The sequence below is a fragment of the Eublepharis macularius genome, chromosome 2 (assembly GCF_028583425.1).
Source record: "Eublepharis macularius isolate TG4126 chromosome 2, MPM_Emac_v1.0, whole genome shotgun sequence".
Taxonomy (NCBI): Eukaryota; Metazoa; Chordata; class Lepidosauria; order Squamata; family Eublepharidae; genus Eublepharis; species Eublepharis macularius.
The window spans coordinates 6,575,232-6,596,260 of record NC_072791.1 but is presented as its reverse complement, the minus strand read 5'-3'; positions in this window follow the sequence as shown (position 1 = coordinate 6,596,260).

Sequence of the window (21,029 nt, the reverse complement as noted above, 5' to 3'; positions counted from 1 at the left end):
ACTCCATGTGGAAGATCAGGGTTGCTAAGGCCAAGCTGGGAAATTCCTGAAGATTTGAGAATGGAGGCTGGGGGGGGGGGCTGGGTTTGGGGAGGGGGCGGACTTCAGTAGGGTTGCTGTGCTTTAGAGTCTACCTTCCAAATCAGCCATTTTCTTCGGAGGAACTGACCTTTGTCATCTGGCGACCAGCTGTAATTCCAGGAGATCCCCCGGCCCCATTTAGAGGTGGTCGATCCCAGGAAGACCCCATCAGTTAACATTCCACAACTTTGCGGCGGTGGAAGTGCTATCAAGTCATAGCCGGCTTATGGTGCCCCCTGCTGGGGTTTTCAAGGCAAGAGCCTAACAGAGGTGGTTTGCCATTGCCTGCCTCTGTACAATGTCCCTGGACTTCTTTGGAGGTTTCCCATTACTAACCAAGGCCGACCCTGCTTAGCTTCTGAGATCTGATGAGATTAGATTTTCCTGGGCTATCCGGGTCAGGGCAGCACGACATACCAGACTGATGTTCTTTTGGAACTGCAACTTTTTTGTCAGCTTGTACATTTTAAAAAATCTATGTGTGAAACTGTGCCACTAGACTATACTTCATTGTGCCACCAATATACTAGAAATGCCATTGAAACAGGTCAGATTGCAACCTGGTGCACATAACACAAAATCAGACCTGTGAATTTCTGCTATTGTGGCTTCACCCGTTCATTAGCAGGCAACTGCGCAAGATGCCCCTTGGCCTCCTGCACAAACCCCACTGAATTAAACAGGGGGACTGCGAAGTATTCATTCATACTTCTGAACAAATCCCATTCATTTTGTAGCGGCTCGTGCAGGAAATGATCTGGGTGAATTAATTCTGCCTGTAGTCTGCAAAGGCGCAAAGCTCATCTATCCTGTAGAAGGCTAAAAAGGCATTTTCTCTGTGGCTTCAATTTGTCGGCGGCATCCTTTCCTGGAAAACAAGGATGCTCCTGCCATTATCCATGCATTTGTAACCTCAGCGATTGATCACTGTAATGCGCTCGATGTGGGGTTGCCCTTGAAAACAGCTCAAGAGCTTCGGGCGCGGCAGAATATCATAGCATGTTTTCTAGCAGGCAGAGAAAAGTAATTGACTCGAATCGTGAAAATTGTGCTTGTTACCAGTTTGTTTCTCGACCAAGTGATGATCTACAAAACTCTTAGAATCATAGAATCAGAGGGTCTTCTTGGCTGAAACAACACAGATAAACATACACACTCTGCTATAGGTGTCTGCTGGTAACTGCTTCTGAATACGGAAGTTCCATTTAGTCATAATGCCTATACACAGTGCAACAGCTGCTACAGGTCTCCACACAAGGGCAGGTTGCTCACCTTCACCAGCTCAACCGTGTCCTCCCCAATATTTATTTTCTTCTTAGCAACCAGAAAGTATAATAATCTTGGACCGATCAGAATTCCTGGAAAGCAAGGAATGGCCGAGATTCCTTGTTTGTGTACATCAGAGCGACTGCTTTGAGATATCAACTGAGTCTCCTAATAAATACATTTTATTAAATACATTTTATCCCACCCCTCGTCCAAGGTCTTTTTAAGTATTTTCCATAATATCCTCACAACAATCTTGTGAGGTAGGTTATGTAGGCTCAGAGCGAGTGACTGACACTCACCTGTTATCATCACTCATTAACTTCATATTTTTTATGGTGAATGTCTGAGATTTGCTGTTATTCACATTCGCGTGTGGATATAGACAAGCCTAGAAAACATTTTGGGAACGCTCAGCAATGCCACATTAAATGTCGATAAGGGTACAACGGCTAGCAGATTCACAAGCTTTTGTTGAAAATGAAGTTGTCTATCTATCTCTGGACAATGTCGATCTATCTCTGGACATTCGTAAACACCGGATAATTTTCAGACATCCACTGTAACGTAAGTAAATGAAACGACTGAAACCGAACCTGTGGTTTGCCTCTTTAAATAAATTGATCCTATTTCCAGTTCAAGGGAATAGTCCTGATATGATACATTCATACATGACCTTACTGTAAAGCTGACATGGTTTTAAATAATTTAAAAGAGGGAGGGAGGGAGGCTGTTTGGAAAAAGGTGCCCTGGGGGTGGGATGGGGGGGGAGATGTAGGAAAGGGGTGAAAGGAAGCTTTTAGTCCATTCTTTGGGCAGGTTTATTGATGGTGACCTTGTGATCAATCCTATGTTCTTTCCTGGATGTAAAGCTAATGGGAAACACGTGGCTTTTAGTTAAGCTTTCTGGACTCTCCGATATAAAGCTGAGGGCCGATCTACTAAATAATGAGCAAACAGGCTCTCCCTTTAACCTTTTTAAACAGAGCAAATGTGGCAAGCAAGACTCCGAGCATCGTCCTCATTGCCATTTATGAGAGAAATCGTTTTTTTCCCCCTCCACTCTTCCCCCTCCCTTTTATTTTGCAAGGGATAACATAACCCGTCCAATTATTTATTCATGAATCGCAGCCATTAAGATGATAAATCAAATTATCAGTTTCCTGTCTCGCTCCAGTTTTAATCATTTTTTATAGCTTGCGTAATACAAAGACAGCTTCCTTCCGAGGAAACTGGAGACCTCCGATGACCTATTTATTATGAACCTGCATTTCCTTCCCATTTTTAAGTCTATCCGAGTCGTTTTCTCTGTCAATTCGAGCAGTAATAAAAATCCAATAAGGAACTTGAACATTGATTCAATGGAACAAAATTACCCATGAAATCTGGGAGCTTTTTAACCTTTTGAATATATAATACTAATAAGTGACTTCTGCTATTTTTTTTCAGGGTTTTCTATAAGTGAGTGTGCAAAGGGAGGATTGGGTACATTTGTCCAAGGGAAATCCAGCAGGTAGCATCAAAACAGTCCAGCAGTATCGGGGTGGGCTTAGCTGGGCAGACTAGTTTTGTGTAGCTGATTTTTCCATTTATTTTTGCAAGCATCTCCCTGATGCATCATGTCACATGTTACCAGAGCTCATTTCGAGGGGGAACGCGCCGGAACACAGTTCCGGCAGTTCCCCAAAGAGGTCACATGTCAGGTGGCCCCGCCCACCTGACTCTCGGCCATTATGGGCCCGTTTCAGCCTGGATTGGGGTCGAAACGGCCCGGATCAGGCCTCTGATGGGTGGTGAATCACTCTCCCACTCAGCAGTGGCCCAATCCTGACCATTTGAGGCCCAATTTCGGCCCTGAATGGCCAGGATTGGGTCCAAAACAGCCAGAATAGGTGATGTCAGGGGTGTGTGGCATATGCAAATCAGTTATACTAATGACATACTTCTGGTGATGTCAAGGGGCGTGGCAAATGCTAATGAGGTATACTAATGAGTTCCTCCAGCTCTTTTTCTACGAAATGACCCCTGCATGTTACATTTTATAGGGTTGCCATGTCTGGGTTGGGAAATTCCTAGAGATTGGGGGGGTGGAGCCTAGAAGGGAGGAGTTGGGGAGGACACACACACACACACACACACTTGTGTGTGTGTGTGAGTGAGAGAGAGAGAGAGAGAGAGATGCCATGGATACTCTCTGCCATGGAGCACCCTCTTCTGCTGAAACATCCATTTGCACAAGACCAGCGGTTAGTCAGTGGGCCCTTGTTAGGGTCGCCAACTCCAGCTTAGGAAATTCCTGGAGATTTGGGAGATGGAGCCTGCACAGGGCAGAGTTTGGGGGGAGAGGAGAGACCCCTGCAGGGTATAATGCATAGAGTCCACCATTTTTTCATGGGGAACCATTGTCGGTAATTTGGAGATCCGTTGTAATTCCAGGAGATCTCCAGCTCCCACCTGGAAGTCGGCAAACCTTTCAAGAATGCCAACCTGTGGTTCTTCGAACAGGCTTTCTTCGGTTTTCTGTTGGCTGTTTTAGGTTTTGAAGGAGCTGATATCAGATGCTGTTTTAACAGTGCAATCCCAAGAATGCTTTCTTGGGAGTAATGAATTGAATTAGGTTTAGAGGAAGAGATTCAAGAGCCCTTTGCCTATCTCGGGCTTGGTCTAGACAGGCAGCAGATGGGGAAGGAGCTTCGTTCTGTACCCCTCCAGGTTGCGTGGAGGGGGAAATCTGTGATGAATCATGGAAATCTCCCCACAAAAACAAAGAAAGAAACCCTTGTCAATGAAGAAACCACCTAGCACATCTGGGAGCCAAACAGCAAGTCAGGCTGCTCCCTGGTTGTGCTAGATTCCTCCTTACAGTTCTGAAGAAGTGAGCTGTGGCTCACAAAAGCTCATACCCTACCACAAATTTTGTTAGAGGTGCTACTGGACTCTTGCTCTTTTTTCCTGGTATCTGATGAAGTGAGCTGTGGCTCACAAAAGCTCATGCCCTACCACAAATTTTGTTAGAGGTGCTCCTGGACTCTTGCTCTTTTCTCCTGGTATCTGAAGAAGTGAGCTGTGGCTCACAAAAGCTCATGCCCTACCACAAATTTTGTTAGAGGTGCTACTGGACTCTTGCTCTTTTCTCCTGGTATCTGAAGAAGTGAGCTGTGGCTCACAAAAGCTCATACCCTACCACAAATTTTGTTAGAGGTGCTCCTGGACTCTTGCTCTTTTCTCCTGGTATCTGAAGAAGTGAGCTGTGGCTCACAAAAGCTCATACCCTACCACAAATTTTGTTAGTTTTAGAGGTGCTCCTGGACTCTTGCTCTTTTCTACTGTTACAGACAGACTAACAGAGCTACCCATCTTGATCTACCTTACAGTACGTATATATGTATGTATATGTGTGTGCACATTTTTTAAAGTAGGAAATATTCCCCCACCCGTAGTTTGAAATGATTATTCTATCCCCTCATTCCACCACACATGTATGTAGGGCAGACCGCAGAATGAGTAATAGCCGAAGAGTCCTTGGGTGTGTCTGCTTGCGGTGGGGGTGGGACGGGAGTCTGGATGGGGCCAATTTTACCGGCCAAGTGGCCTTTGTTGCACTGGTGAGCCAGAGTGATGTAGGATGGGAAGGATCCAAGTTCAAATCTCCCATGAGCTATGAAGCTTGCTGCCTGTCCCCTGCCCTCACCTACCTCACAGGGTTGTCATGAGGATAACCATCTTTGGAGGGAAGTCAGGATAAAAACATGCAAGTTGGATAAAAGGTGCCCCATTGATTCCACCCCCTTTTTCACAACTTGGCGATGTGCAAGGATGAGTGACCTGATGAATGAACAAATTTGTTCCTCTATCTCAATCTTTCTCAGGGCAACTGAACTGAAAGTGGTGTGGGGGCGAGAGAATTGTTTTTGTTTTTGCAAAGGTCTACAATGCCTACCCACGGAGCCCGATTGATTTTTCAACTGACTGCACAGCTTGATTGGGATCAATTTGTCCGGGTTTAAATATCAATTAAAAGAGCCACTCTCCTTTCCCCGGCCTCGATGGTTTGCTCCCTTCACTTCCCTCCCCGGCTCATGTTCCCCTCACAAATAATAAACTGTTTAATACCCAAGAGGCAATTTCAAATTATCGGTTGTAACGAGGGGGCTGCAGCAAGCGATTTATTACCCCTGTTTGATCTTCTGCTAATGTATTATTTTGATCAACCCGGCTGTCTGGGTCGCTGTTGGTTCTTTTACGCTGTTCTATTTTGAGGGGTTGGTTAGTGGCAGGCCAAAAAAAAAAAATGACACAAAAGATCTCAGCCCACAAGCTAATCCAATTTTGGTGTGTAATAGGGAACAAAATTAGATTAGGCGGTACTGTAACTATCTCATATGTAACAATAGGTAAATCAGGGGCATGTACACACATGGGTGGAAGCCTATGAAAATCTGCTGTATTTTTCACATTCTGCACACAGACTCACAAAAACTAACCTCCCCTGCCTCTTTCCTGTGATTTCACAGTGCGTGCAAGGAATTAGGAATGCTGTGATCTCAATGGCAAACATGTGTACATGAACAATAGTAATAACAGCAACAACTTTTGATTTATATAGTGCCCTTCAGAGCAACTTAACACCCACTCAGAACGGTTTACGAAGTATGTTATTATTATCCCCACAACAATCACCCTGTGAGGTGGGTGGGGCTGAGAGAGCTCTGAAAGAGCTGCGACTCACCCAGCTGGCTTCAAGCAGAGGAGTGGGGAATCAAACCCAGTTCTCCAGATTAGAGTCCTGCCGCTCTTAACCACTACACCAAACTGAAGCATTTTTGAACCCACAGAAAGAGTTATATGAATGCTAAATACTATCCCTGTCTCTCTTGTGCCCTACATCCTCTCCATGTATCTGATGAAGGGAGCTTTGACTCTCGAAAGGTCATACCCCAGAAATCTAGTTGGTTTTTATGGTGCTACTGGACCCGAATCTTGCTTTTCTGCTGCAAACCAACATGGGTACCCACCTGAAACTATCCCCTAGTCTGACTCCACAGCAATGATGTAGCGTTGGAGGGGGGGTCAATTGCCTTGGGTGCAAAATTATTAGGGGGCGCTGGCCACCAAGGAGAGCCTGCACCACGTCCATGGGAGCTGGGAGGCCACCCCCAGTGCCCTGGCCGCCTGCCGTGCTGAAGGGGCGGCCGGCTCACTGGGTGCTGAGCTGTCCCTCCACAGCTGCTGGCCAAGGAACATGCCCAGTGGGCGGTAGCAGTGGCTGTGGCGGAGGAGTACGGGGTGGGGAGGCAAGCAGCCCCGAATCAGGGGAGCGCTTGTGGGGGGTGGCCATGCCCTGTGAGATGCATCACATGGGGGCCTGGGAGCACGTGCACATGGTGTTCATGTGCACGCTTTGTGCGCACTTTGCACGCACACTTTACGCACACGGTGCCACAGGCACCACTTCCTGCCGGGAGTTGCCCTGGGTGCTCACAACCCACTCTACGCGACTGCTCCACAGTGCCCTCCAGTCTAGCATGAAAAGTGGAGGTGGAAACCAACAAAGCTGAGGTTTGGTTTGGGGCACAACCACATGTGATAACAGAGCAGCATAATCGCCATTCTCACTCTCTCGCTCCCATTTGTAAAGCTAATATCAGTCTGAGAGCCAAGCTACAAGTGACGCCTGACACAGGTTGGACACTTGTCAGCTTCCCTCAAGTTTTGATGGGAAAGGTAGGCATCCTGGTCTTGCAGCTGTAACGGAGAGCCAAGCTATAAAACCAGGATGCCTACATTTCCCATCAAAACTTGAGGGAAGCTGACAAGTGTCCAACCTGTGTCTGGCGTCACTTGTAGCTTGGCTCTTAGTGGAGAAAGGAGCAGCCTGGATGAGGACTGCAGGGCAAGGGTGTTCATTAAAGTTGCCAACCTCCAGGTGGCACCTGGTGGTCTCTCCAAAAACTGATCTCCAGACTTCAGAGATCAATTCCCCCTGGAGGATACGGCAGCTTTGCAGGACGGACACTATGGCATCACACACCTACTGAACCCCCTCCATCTCAAACTCCACCCTCCAGGAATTTCCCAAGCCAGAATTAGCAACCCAAGTATTTAAATCCTCCCCACCCAGTTTGGGGATTTTTTCCAGTGCAAATTGCCCACCCCCAAGTTGCTTTTGCCTGAAGCAGCAGCATAATGGTATCTAAGGTTGCCAACCTCCAGCTGGGTCCGGGAGATCTCCTGGAATTACAACTGACCTCCAGATGACAGAGATCAATTCCCCTGGGGAACGTGGCTGCTTTGGAGGGTGGGCTCCATGGCATCACACTCCGCTGAGGTTCGTCCCCTCCCCAAACTCCATCCTCCCCAAAATCTCCAGGAATTTCGCAACCAGACTCGGCAACCTGAGTGCTAAGCTGAGAAAACAGCCTGCAGCTCTTGATACAACTACCCAAGCCCTCTTTCCCCCCAGAGTCTCTTCTTTTCTTGAAAAAAAAAGCACCAGAGATTTTGCAGCTTCTCCCTTGGATAAATGGAAAATGCACGCTAAGTTCTCTGGAAGCCAGGGATGGACTGGTCCTATAATCCAAAATGTTCCATGTAGAAGTTTGCTATAACTGGGCTGAGAGGGCTTCCCATGGCCACCTCATCCATCTGTTCATAGAATTCGTTATCCCATTGGAAGAAACTGGTTGTCAGACAATGGTGGAATAAGGCTGTTACAATCTTTGGAAAAATCTGATTAATAAGTGCGATTGTGTGTTTTACCGAAACCTTAGTAAATAGGGATACAACATCAAAACTGACGAGTATGTCCTGTGGATTGAGTTTCAGAGGACTGATTTTGTTGATGAAATGTGCTGAATCTTTGATGTAAGATGTGGTCACAGCTGCTGGCAAAACGTCAGGAACTACAATGCCAAGACCGCGGCCATACAGCCTGGAAAATCTACAACAACTAACGTTCTCCGGCCGAGAAAGCCTTCAGCAATATATTGTGCAGAGATTAGCTTAGCCAGCAAGATCAGAAGCAGTCAACAACTGCTGGCTGAAACCAGATAGATAAGGGAAAGTTTCACTGAGACCTGAGAGAAGAGGATGGGCCTTTTGTCTCAGCAAGAAGGTGGGCTTTATCTCAGAAAGGCAATAAAAGATCCTCCTCACCATTTTTTGGGTGGGCTCAGAGTGTTGTTACTTGCTTGAAACTCCGAGTCTCTCTACATGAGACAACTTACACGGAGATACTCAAGTGTACGGAGATGCAATGTTAGCCAGGAAGCATAGTTTTAAAAGACAGAGCCGCTGAGATCCCGCCTCAGAGGGTTCATTAATTTCATCTTCACCTCCCTAAAGGCTCTGTCAATTTCACCTTACATAAGGGTAGTTTTAAAAGACAGAGGGTGGAGATCACTCCTCATAGGGTTTGTTAATTTCATCTTTGCCTCCCCAAAGGGGAGGTGAAATTGACAGAGGCTTCCAGGAGCCGAAGATGAAATTAACAAACCCTCTGAAAAGCAATCTCCACTGGCTCTGTCTTTTAAAACAACACTTCCTGGCTGACATTGCAGCTCGCTACACTTGAGCGTCCCCATTTAAGACGTCTTGTGTAAAGAGACTGCTACAGACCACCTGACTAGCGAGAAGAAATGGATGCAGCCCTCTTTGAACAGATTTGTAGAGTATCCAGACATCAGAACCTTGTAATTATGGGTGACTTCAGCTTCCCCGAGGTGTGCTGGGAGACAGGCTCAGCAGAGCGTCATGAATCATGCAATTTCCTGACCTACCTGGCCGATAACTTCCTTTTTCAAAAGGTGGAGGAAGCTACAAGGGGCTCGGCCATACTAGACTTGATATTAACCAACAGGGAAGAATTGGTAGATGAGATGAAGGTGGTGGGGACCTTAGGGGGAAGTGACCATGTCCTCCTTGGATTCCAGTTGCTGTGGGGGGCCAAGGAAGTTTGTAGCCAGACTCGTAGGTTAGATTTTCGTAGGGCCAACTTCGATGAACTCAGAGCCAAGCTACAAGTGACGTCTTACACAGGTTGGACACTTGTCAGTTTCCCTCAAGTTTTGATGGGAAATGTAGGCGTCCTGGTCTTACAGCTTGGTTCTCCATTACAGCTGCAAGACCAGGATGTGCCTACATTTCCCATCAAAACTTGAGGGAAGCTGACAAGTGTCCAACCTGTGTAAGACATCACTTGTAGCTTGGCCCTTAGAGGCTTGATGAGAGTCATTCCGTGGGGGAGGGTGCTGGAAGGGAAAGGAGCGAGTGAAGGGTGGGCCATTCTCAAACATGAGCTTCTGCAAGCTCAAGCCCTCACTATCCCAGCAAGACGGAAACATGGTAAGGGCTCCAAAAAACCGATGTGGATGCACAGAGAGCTCTAGAATAAGCTAAGGGAGAAAAAGGAAATGTTCAGGAAATGGAGAGAAGGACAGACCTCTAAAGAGGAGTATATGAGGGTTACTAGGTACTGCAGTTCAGCCATCAGAGAGGCCAAAGCTCAGTACGAGCTGGGTCTGGCCAGGAGGGCTCACTACAATAAGAAAAACTTCTACAGATATGTGAGAAGCAAATGCAAGGTAAAAGAGGCAGAACCCCTGTCCATCATCTTCAAGGCCTCCTGGAGGACTGGGGATGTGCCACAAGATTGGAGAAGAGTGAATGTTATCCCAATCTTTAAGAAAGGGAGGAAGGATGACCCGGGAAACTACAGGCCGGTCAGTCTGACTTCTGTTGCTGGGAAGATATTAGAACGGATTTTAAAGGGATCAATCTGTAAGCATCTGAAGGACCGCTCAGTGATCCGGGGAAGTCAGCATGGTTTTGTTCCTAACAGATCTTGCCAGACCAACCTGGCCTCCTTCTTTGATCGAGTGACCAGCTTACTGGATCGGGGGAACTCTGTTGACGTGATTTATCTGGATTTCAGTAAAGCTTTTGATAAGGTCCCCCATGACATTCTGATGGGCAAACTGGAAGATTGTGGAGTGGACTATAGGACAGTTCGGTGGATAGGGAACTGGTTAGAGGACCGCACTCAAAGAGTGGTGGTCAATGGCATTTCATCAGATTGGAGGGAGGTGTCCAGTGGGGTGCCGCAGGGCTCGGTTTTGGGCCCGGTACTTTTCAATATTTTTATCAATGATCTGGATGAAGGAGTGGAAGGGCTGCTCATTAAATTTGCTGATGATACCAAATTGGGAGGAGTAGCAAACACCCAAGAAGATAGAATTAAAATTCAACAAGACCTGAATACTCTGGAGAAGGGGGAAGCTGTGAATAGGATGCAATTCAACAAAGACAAGTGCACAGTATTACGTCTGGGCCACAAAAATGGGAAGCACAAATACTGGATGGGGGATACACTTCTGGGCAGTAGTATATGGGAAAGGGATCTTGGGGTAAGAGTGGACTGTAAACTAAATATGAGCAGTCAGTGTGATGCGGTGGCAAAAAAGGTCAATTCAATCCTGGGTTGTATCAAAGGGGCCATAGCATCGAAATCGCAGGAGGTCATAGCCCCTCTCTATACTGCCTTGGTCAGGCCGCACCTGGAGTATTGTGTGCAGTTCTGGAGGCCTCACTTCAAAAAGGATGTGGACAAAATCGAGAGGGTACAGAGGAGAGCGACAAGAATGATCAGGGGTCTGGAGACTGAGCCCTACAAGGAAAGGCTGAGGGCCTTGGGAATGTTTAGTTAGGAGAAGAGGAGGTTGAGGGGGGACATGATTTCTCTCTTTAAATATTTGAAAGGCTGTCATTTGGAGGAGGGCAGGGAGCTGTTCCAGTTGGCAGCAGAGGACAGGACCCAAAACAATGGGCTTAAATTACATGCACAAAGGTACTGGCTGGATATTAGGAAGAACTTTTTCCCGGTCAGAGTAGTTCAAAAGTGGAATCAGCTGCCTAGGGAGGTGGTGAGCTCCCCCTCATTGGCAGTTTTCAAGAAGAGGCTGGATGAATATTTGTCAGAGATGCTTTAGGCTGATCCTGCACTGGGCAGGGGGTTAGACTAGAAGGTCTGTATGGCCCCTTCCAACTCTATGATTCTATGAGACACTCTGTACCCCTTTTCTTCCTGGAATAAAATCCTTTTCCTCTTTCAAAGTTCTCCAGTCTTGGTGTAATTATTGGGCAAAAGCACCAGGTCAAAATGAACCAGCATTTTGCAATAGCGTTGCTGTGAGGATAAACTGGAGGAGAGTAAAACAAGGTAAACCATTTTGGGTCCTCATGGGGGGGAAAAGCAGGACAGAAGTGAAGTACGTAAACAAAATAATTTGGGAACAAAATTATAATTCACAGCCAAAAATGTGGAAAGCAATGAACCTCGGCAAACATGTCCCAGCGAAGTTTGCCGTTTACCTTTCCTCTTCCCTGGGAATGGGAACAGCCTTTTCTGGGTCTCCAGAAGTGTTTGGAAAGCAGGAATTCTTCACAAGCAGAACAATGTATTAAAATGCTTTAAAATAAACATTTTAAAACAAGATGAGGTGCGAGGAAGGAAACTTTCATTTATGCCAAAGAGAAAGAGACATAAACCACTTGTGTCAGGGAAGAACATGGTTCGCATCCATCATCAAACGGGGGGGAAACGCCGGAGAAGAATAATGATGAAAATGGGTTTGGCGAGCAATGATGGAAATGAATTTAGCGGTACTGTCAGCTCCCTTCCAGAGCTGAAGAAGAGATTGATTGCTTCAATTATACAATCTGACTTCCTCAAATGTCGCCCACGGCCAGCAGAGCATTTCCGCAGCTCTACACTTCTGTTCTGGCAAACCCTCCATCATGGGCACCCTCCAAGAGAGAGGTAGGCAAAATGGAGGGCAGGCCAGACCTGTATGAGCAAGCTCTCAAGAGGTAGCAGGGATCGACTCTCCTGCCAAAATCAGCCGTGATTTCCATGGCCACATTCAAAACTAAAAAGCCTGATTTTCCAAGTGCCTTGGCCCTTTGCAATGAACCGGGGGTTGCGTGCGGAGACTGCCTTGCCTTTCAATTTATCACTGAAACGTCTGTAAAGCTCCCCAAGGGAAATTGGCAATGATTGCACAAAAACTCCTCTCCGGCATAATCTCTTCCGCTTTTTGTAAATGGGAACTGGTAGGGTATTACATTAATAGCCCAGCAACTAGGAAGAATAAGGCAATTTCCACGGAATTCAGTGGATTTGAAACTGTCATCATAAATATCCCTAAAGACGGAAAAGCGGGAAGAAAAATAAAAGACTTGTGGTTATTTATATCACATTAACAAAACTGTATTTGGAAAAAGCGGACAGTCAAGTCACTTCAAAGCCAATGACGTTACCTAAAAGTCAGGACTCTGGTGGTAAAGGAGTGAGATTGATATAATACAACTAGCTTGATATCCGTGCTTTGCCACGGTATTTAACTTCTTTAAATCCAGTTATAATACTTATGGGTATGTAACATTTTGGGGTTGTTGTTTTTTTTAGTTGGCAACCCTAATGAACTTTGAGGGGAAGACTGGGAGGTGCATTTTACCTCAGGACACATTCAGTGACTCCCAATAGCAACTGCAGATTGTTTAGGACCTGGGGGGGGGGGTGAGGACCAATCAGGCTGCATATGCAAATGACCTCTGTGTTCCAACTGTTGGGGGGGGGAATGAGATGTGGGATGTTGTGAGCCCCAATCAGCCAGCATATGCAAATGACCTTGAAAGGCTAGCCCAATCAGGGAAGAGTGGCCAAGCTGGCAGTGGGTGGGGGCACAAGCAGGCAGCTGCCTGCCAGGCACACAGGGAACTGTATCCCTTTGGGAAGACACATTTTACCCTTTTTTTACCCCCTTAGGGAGCGAATTTCTTGAAATCCCTTCTTAATGAATGTTTACATCATGAAAGGAATGTTTTCCCCAAATTCTATGTTTCTAGGTTCAGGAGTTTGGGCTGGGCATTGATGAATCAGTCAGGACACTTGTCTTTATCTATCTATCTATCTATCTATCTATCTATCTATCTATCTATCTATCTATCTATCTATCTATCTATCTATCTATCTATCTATCTATCTATCTATATCTATATCTATATATCTATAGATATAGATATAGATATAGATATAGATATAGATATAGATATAGATATAGATATATAATGACAATATTAGAAATTAGATTAATGTAGCACTTAAAAGTATACAAGGCAACTTAAAAAAGACAAAATAAGCATCTAAAACACGTGGCTTGGTTAAATATATTGAATGTATTTGATAAAACTAGACACGACATATATTTATTAGTAGCCAAACATATTTGACATTGCAATCTATGATTACTAATTTAATTACTGCAGGTTGCAAGAACCCCTGGTAGGGGACAATATTGTGCATGTGCACGCACCAGGGGTGCCGTTCCCCCACCCGGGGCGGGGGATCCCCTGCTCCCCCCTTCCCCCCCTACCCCCATTTACCTGTCCAGCAGGGGGCATGCCCGTGGGTGGGGCAGTGCGCTCCTGCACCCCCAGCGGTCCAATTTGCGCCCCACAGCAGTCCTGTTTCAGGTTGAATCGTGCCCCACAGTGGGGCAATTCAGTGCGGGAGCGCTCCCAATCTGCCCTTTGACATAATACACCCCATTTTTCAGCCATATGCCTGGCGGAACAACTCTGTCTTTCAGGCCCAGCGAAAGGAGAGTAGGTCCTGCCGGGCCCTGATTTCAGCAGACAGAGCATTTATGGAAAATAAATTTAAAATTTATTTATGTCAGTTATAGTCCGCCTTTCTCACTGAAACTCAAGGCAGATTACACAGTATGAGCTTACTACAATCAGTGTCAAGTACATTTCCATAAACAATGCCATAGGGTAAATATAAAAAGTTTACAAGAACGAATTTTATTGGGGGGGACTACATAACTTATTTATTTATTTAAAACATTTATTAGCTGCCTTTCTACCTTGCAGGAACTCAAGGCAGCTTACAATATAAATAAAATAATCATAAAAAGAAGTTTAAAAAGACATTTTGGGACTGCCACTAAACAGAAAAACAACGTTAATAAAAAGGAATCCTAAATGCACTGAGGTAAATATTAACCAGGAGCTGGGGGATGTTAAAACTTAAGTTTTACACTGTATATGCCTCAGGAAAATACTCCGGGTAGGTTTATAACATATCCATGCGACACCCTCATATGCTAGATGCAGCAAAGCTCTGCACGACAACCAGGGCCGGCGCCACCATTGAGGTGGTGAGGCGGGCGCCGCGGGCACCACAGGGCCGGAGGGGGCGCCGGGGCGGAGGCACGTGCCACGGAGCTGGCGTGCCTGGCCCTCAGCTGCTGCTACACGTGATGACATCATCATGCAGTCCGGGGGTGCGCGCACACAGAAGGGTGGCCGCAGGCGCCAGAAACCCTGGCGCCGGCGGTGTGGACAACTATCACACCTTAGCACGCCTGCTTCCCCCCGAAAAGGAAACTTCATCAATGTTCTCACATCTTCTCAGATCTTTATTGCACGCTTTTGTTAATGCACAGATCTTGTTAATTCACACCTTCTCTCCTAGCCTTCAAAACCAAACTTTTGACTCTTCAGTCTTCAAAACCTAACTTCTTCTAACCGTCTCCCCGTCGGATCTTAACCTTTCCTTGCACTAGCTGCTGTGCCTCTGGGGTACATTTCTGGGCTCTTCCTATCACACGTGCTTACCAAAAACACCAACATAAACAAAATGCAATATAAGCCAACAAACAGAAGGTACCCTAACTAATTGTTCTGGGCTGGGCCCAGGTTTTCCGGGTCTCCCAATATAAGAGACCTTCCCGCAAGCCAGTATTTTGCCTGCTAGCACCTGAATAATTCACCCAACAACAGCGCTTGCTGCTATAAATAACAGACTAAGATTCTGGAATTAACAAAAGTTACTTTTTCTTTAGAGAGCTCAGTGGCAAAATGTGCTATACACAATTATTTACAAAGTACAATCATATACCCATAATTCAAAGTCCAAAATACAGACATGAATATAACAACGTCCCTTCGAGGTAGTCTCACAGAGCTATCAAAGTCCTTCTATTAGCGTGTGTTCTTGCTTGAAGAGCTCTAGACTCCCTCTAATTGATATGCAGTAGGTTCAAAATGCAAATCAAATGAAGCACGGGAACCCCAAGAGCCAAAGGGGTTCCCAAATGGACAACTCCAGGTAGGTGTGGCGTTGTAGCCGAAGACATACAGGTAAGTGTGACGTTGTAGCTGAAAGTGAACTGACTGTTAATGTTTTATTCTTTTGTCTCCAAATCCAGGTGGAAGTCAAGATGGAAATGGAAAAAGAGAGGGAAAAACCCAACAGGGGGTTCCCCAGCACCTGAATAATAACAACAACAGTGTGTTTATATATCGCTCTTCTAGAAAGATATACAGAGCAGTGAACAAAATCTGTTATTGTTATCCCCAGAATACAGCTGGGGTGGTGAGACTGAACGGAGTGGCTTTCCCGAGGCCACTTGCAGAGCTCATGGCAGGAGTGGGAGTCAAACTGGCAGAGTGCTGATTCACAGCCCAACCACTTAACCACTATGCTACAGCAGCATATGCCTGGAAAGTCAGTGTTATATTATTATCCCCACAATACATTTGTGGAGCTGGGCCGAAGGTAGGGGCTTTCCCAAGGTCACCTGTTGAGCTCATGGCAGGAGTGGGAGTCAAACCAGCAACCCAACCACTTAATCACTATGCTACAGCAGCATATGCCTGGAAAATCAGTGTTATCATTATCTCCAGAATACAGCTGGGGAGCTGGGCTGAGAGGAGGGGCTTACACCAGGCCACCTGCTGAGCTCATGGCAGGTGCAGGATTTGAACCAGCAGAGTAATGATTTACAACCCAATCGCTTAATGACTATGCTACAGAAGCTCTTTTCGGAGGAAATGGGGCAGGGAGAGAATCAGGACGCATGCCTCATAGAGTTTTTACAAATCTTACCGCATCCCATGCCGTCACTTCTGGTTTCCACTGGAAGTCATATCAGCACAACGGTGTGATGCCAGGACACTACTCCCTGCCCCTTTAATTCTCGAGGGGGCCACTGCTGTGGCCCGGCAACCCTAGCTGGGCTGGTATCCACTGAGATGGTCCATCAAGGCCATAGACTGCAAACTACAGGCCAGAAGTCCTTTGGCTCGCACCAAAAACTGTGCACCTCTGATCACATCCAAGATTCAAATACCTGCAACGGGATAGAGACAAACAATCAACCTGGGTCTTAAGCAGGTGGCAGCCATTTTCCCCATGATCCCCCCCCATTATCACTTGATTGTGCAAAAATATATACAGTATCAAGGAAGGCTTTATTGACAGCTGGTGTGTGAAGCTTAGAAACTAAGAACTATGATCCGTAAGGCCTCCAGTTCAAGTAAATCACTCTCCGCTTTCCCCTCGACTCATCTATAATACGGGGATCATCCCAGCCTACCTGACAGGGCTGTTGGAAGGATTATACTGTGCGAAACTAAGCAGAGTTAAACCTTTGAAGCCCATTGACCTTGATGCATTTAAAAGGGTGTTGTTCTTTTGAGGACTGTTGCGTCAATAAGGAGATAATGTCTGTGAAGCACTCTGAAAAATGAAATAGATACATAAAGGCTAGCGATCCAGAGGAGTTAGCTGTGTTAGTCTGTGGTAGCAAAATAATAAAGAGTCCAGTAGCACCTTGAAGACTAACCAACTTTATTGTAGCATAAGCTTTCGAGACCCACAGCTGTCTTAAAGGTGCTACTGGACTTTACTATAAAGGCAAGCTACTATTAATTAATTAATGACATTTATATTTATTTATGATATTTATAATCTGTCTTTCTTACTGAGACAAACTACAAGTGATGCCTGACACTAGTTGGACACTTGTCAGCTTCCCTCAAGTTTTGATGGGAAATGTAGGCGGCCTGGTCTTGCAGCTTGGCTCTCCGACTGCTGTCCAATGGACTTTTCAACTGTCACTTGTCCAACATTCCGCCAAGCTGCCTACATTTCCCATCAAAACTTGAGGGAAGCTGACAAGTGTCCTACTAGTGTCAGGCGTCACTTGTAGTTTGGCCCTTAGATAAGTCAAATACAATCAACAGTTCTGTTATTAGAACTGGGCAAAGAAAAATGACCCAAGAAAGATATCCTACGTAAAGCACAGAAGGCGAGGTCTACTTTTATCTAGTTATCTACTTTTATCTAGTTTTATCAAGTGGGGGCTTCCCATCGCTATGACGCCCACCAAATATGCAACCAAGAATCTCCTGCACTTTTAGAAAATGAGTGTGGCAGTTACAGAAGTTCTCCAAGAGGAAGTGCTTGGAGAACTTCCTCCAAGTATTTGCTTGGTTTCATCTCTTCCTGTCTGCTTTTTTCATTTTGTGTGGTGTGTATCGTAACACCAGTGTGATTTTTAATCGTAAAGTGTCTTGAATGTAAGGGCAGAGAAGTGGCAAATTTCTCAGAGGCTGAAGTGAGTTCTCCGTTTCATTCATTCATTCATTCATTCATTCATTCATTCATTCATTCATTCATTCATTCATTCATTCATTCATTTATAGTCCGCCTTTCTCACTGAAACTCAAGGCAGATGACACACTATGAGATTAGTATCAAGGACAATTCCATACAGTGTCAAAGACATTTCCATGAACAATTCCATAGGGTAAATAAATACAAGTTTACAAAGACATAGCATTAGCAAGGATCCAATACAGAGTTGAAGAAATGCTGAAACAGAACACAATCCATTCTAGGACTGACATTAACAAAACATGAAGCACATAGGAGTACATATTTTCTTCTTCCCACTTCCTAGTTCCTTATACGCAAGGATACTTTAAAAGTTCCGCATCCCAAAATAAGTTTTGGACCACCATATATTATACACATCCACATTTAGGGCAGTCCACCCTGGACTTAAGCTGTTCCCATGTTTTTTCTGCCTGTAGCTTTGGTTTTTGAATAGAAGAGTGCTCTCACATATCAGCCCAGTTTCCACTTCATGGGAATAAGCTGGCCCCTTGGCGATGGCACATGGAGCATGCGGCTATGTCCCAAAAGTTCTGCGCCTTTTGAGCATTAGACTGGCCTCCAATCTAACAGCCAGAATCTCCAAGTGAGGCCTCAACTTCTGGACTGATAACACTGCCCCCTTGTGCTGAAACAAATCATTGCAGGGACACACCAGTGGCTAAGAATTCTTCGGTACACAAGTTTGTCTTGCTGTTAATTTTGGTACTCTGATATGCATAGGCTCGCCAACTTCCAGGTGGGAGCGGAAAGGTACAAGATATTCCACAGAGAAAGTTGCTGATTTTTAACGGTTTTATAACTAAAGTGCACCGTGCTACAAAACTTTTACTCTATAGACATAAGAACATCACGCGTTACTGTTGAAAGCACACTGCTTTAAGCTCCAGAAATACAGCCATAAATACTAAATTCAGAGATGTATCTGCCTAATACTCTAACCATTGAACAATCATACACAATCAACGTTAATTTTGGTACACTGATACGCATATGTAATTTTTCCTTGTATGGGTTCTATGGCGCTTAGGAAGCAAACTTTCACACAAGAAAGAATTTTTTAAAAACCGTTTAACAATTAATAAGATACAACTATTTTTTAAACTAAACTCATAAGTGCAACCATACAGAAACTTTAAACCAACAATGTCTTTGAAAAGGTAAAACAGTTTAACTTGTCTGATTCCACCAAGGGATAAGAGTCCTTTTGCACTGATTCGAAGCAACTGTAGCCCAGGCTTCAGTCCTCTTGTTGGGGAATTACAGCCCTTATTCAAGGTGATAAGAGCATATAATATAAATTATTATTCAGCTCCCCAGCAACCAGCCTCCTCCTCAGCAACCTGGCTCTAGCTACTGACTCCACCCTATTGGGCTAAACCAATTACCTCATAGGGATTACACATAGGCTTGCCAACTTTCCAGTGGGGCCCGGAGATATCCCAGAACTATGATTGATGTTCAGAATACAGAGATCAGTTCCCTAGGAGAAAATGGCTGCTTGGTAGGGGGAATTCTATAGCATTATACCTGTGCCGTCTCCCCCCCCCCCAAATCCCACCTTCTCCAGGCTCTACTCCAAAATATCCAGGTGTTTCCCAACAGGGTATAACATTTTCCATGAATGGGGCAACCTGTGTATTTCCCATGCATGTACAGCTTCAGTGTGTGCATAACTTAACGCCCACTCAGTGGTTTACAAAGTGTGTTGTTATTATCCTCACGACAATCACCCTGTAAGATGGGTGGGGCTGAGAGAGCTGTGACTGACCCAAGGTCACCCAGCTGGCTTCAAGTGGAGGAGTGGGGAATCAAACCTGGCTCTCCAGATTAGAGTCCTGCCGCTCTTAACCACTACAGCAAACTGGCCCTTCCCATTCCCTCCAAACCACAGGGTTCCGTTCACATGTACTGAAGCTGTGTGCACATAAAAACACATAGGTTGCCCCATGCAGACAAACTCAAAAAGAAGGGGAGGTCACCGTATAAAGACTAGAAAACTAAGGGAGGGAAGTCCCCAGGGAAACAAAAACAATCATAAACAATCAGTTCTTCTTCTTATTATTATTGCAAGTGATTACTGTACAGTGTAAGAATTGTAATCATCTCGTTTCAACATGTATGAACAGACAGAAATCAATGCATGGAAATTATAATGTATCACTGTCTCAGTCTTTCTTCAGTCAAGAACTAGGAAAACGCCTCGATGAGTCTATCGGCGTCTTCAAAGTAGACCAGCAGCAACTGACCCAATGGCAGCAGCGATTAACACAATGGCTACAGCTTGCCGGCTTGAAATCCACTCGTTTTGAAATTCTTCTTCCGGTCCAATATTTATAGCATAGAAACCTACCAATGCATTGCTTCTTAACACGGAGGAGAGATTTCAGAATCAGACAAGAAATGCTATAAGTAGCATCAAAGTTGTACCCCTTCCACAGTTCTTCCAAGGCCACATGCAGGATGCTCAATTTCTTGGGTGGTATTTTGGTTTGCCAGGCCAGGTCCTTCCAAGTTGAGTATGCTATATTTAGCCTTTATTGCCTAGTTATGAGAATAGTGTAGCATGACATATATGCCTAGACTTGTTAGGTTACTCCACTAGCTTGCATGTTGGGGTGGAATCCATAGAATCCCAGGCGGGGAGTGTACTGTAACCACAGCTTAGAAAGTCTCAGTGTCTGTGTACAGAACTATGTACTGTCCCTTTAACGATTGGTACTCATGGGAATTGTAGTCCCCCCTTCAATATAGAAGTTTATTGTAGGCTTCCTGTGAAGGTGTTAAAAACTTGATTGTCTTCTTCCTCCCTTTGTTTGGGACGCTGCTCCTCAAGCAAGGATGCAACAGTTATAACGAATTTACCACTTGTCTACAACAAATCTGGACCAATAAAGATGTACCTTGCTTATGTTTGAACCATGCCTCGTTCACTGGCTAAAACTGTGAGTAAGGATCCCTTTTACGATCTGGGTTGAGAAAGGCAGCGCGTTAGAGCTATCTGGAAGCCAGCATCTTTCCCAGCTGCTTCCAGAATAACAGTTCTTCCAAGGCCACATGCAGGATGCTCAATTTCTTGGATGGTATTTTGGTTTGCCAGGCCAGGTCCTTCCAAGTTGAGTGGCCAGATCAAAAAGGACAATTTTTAGCCTAGACC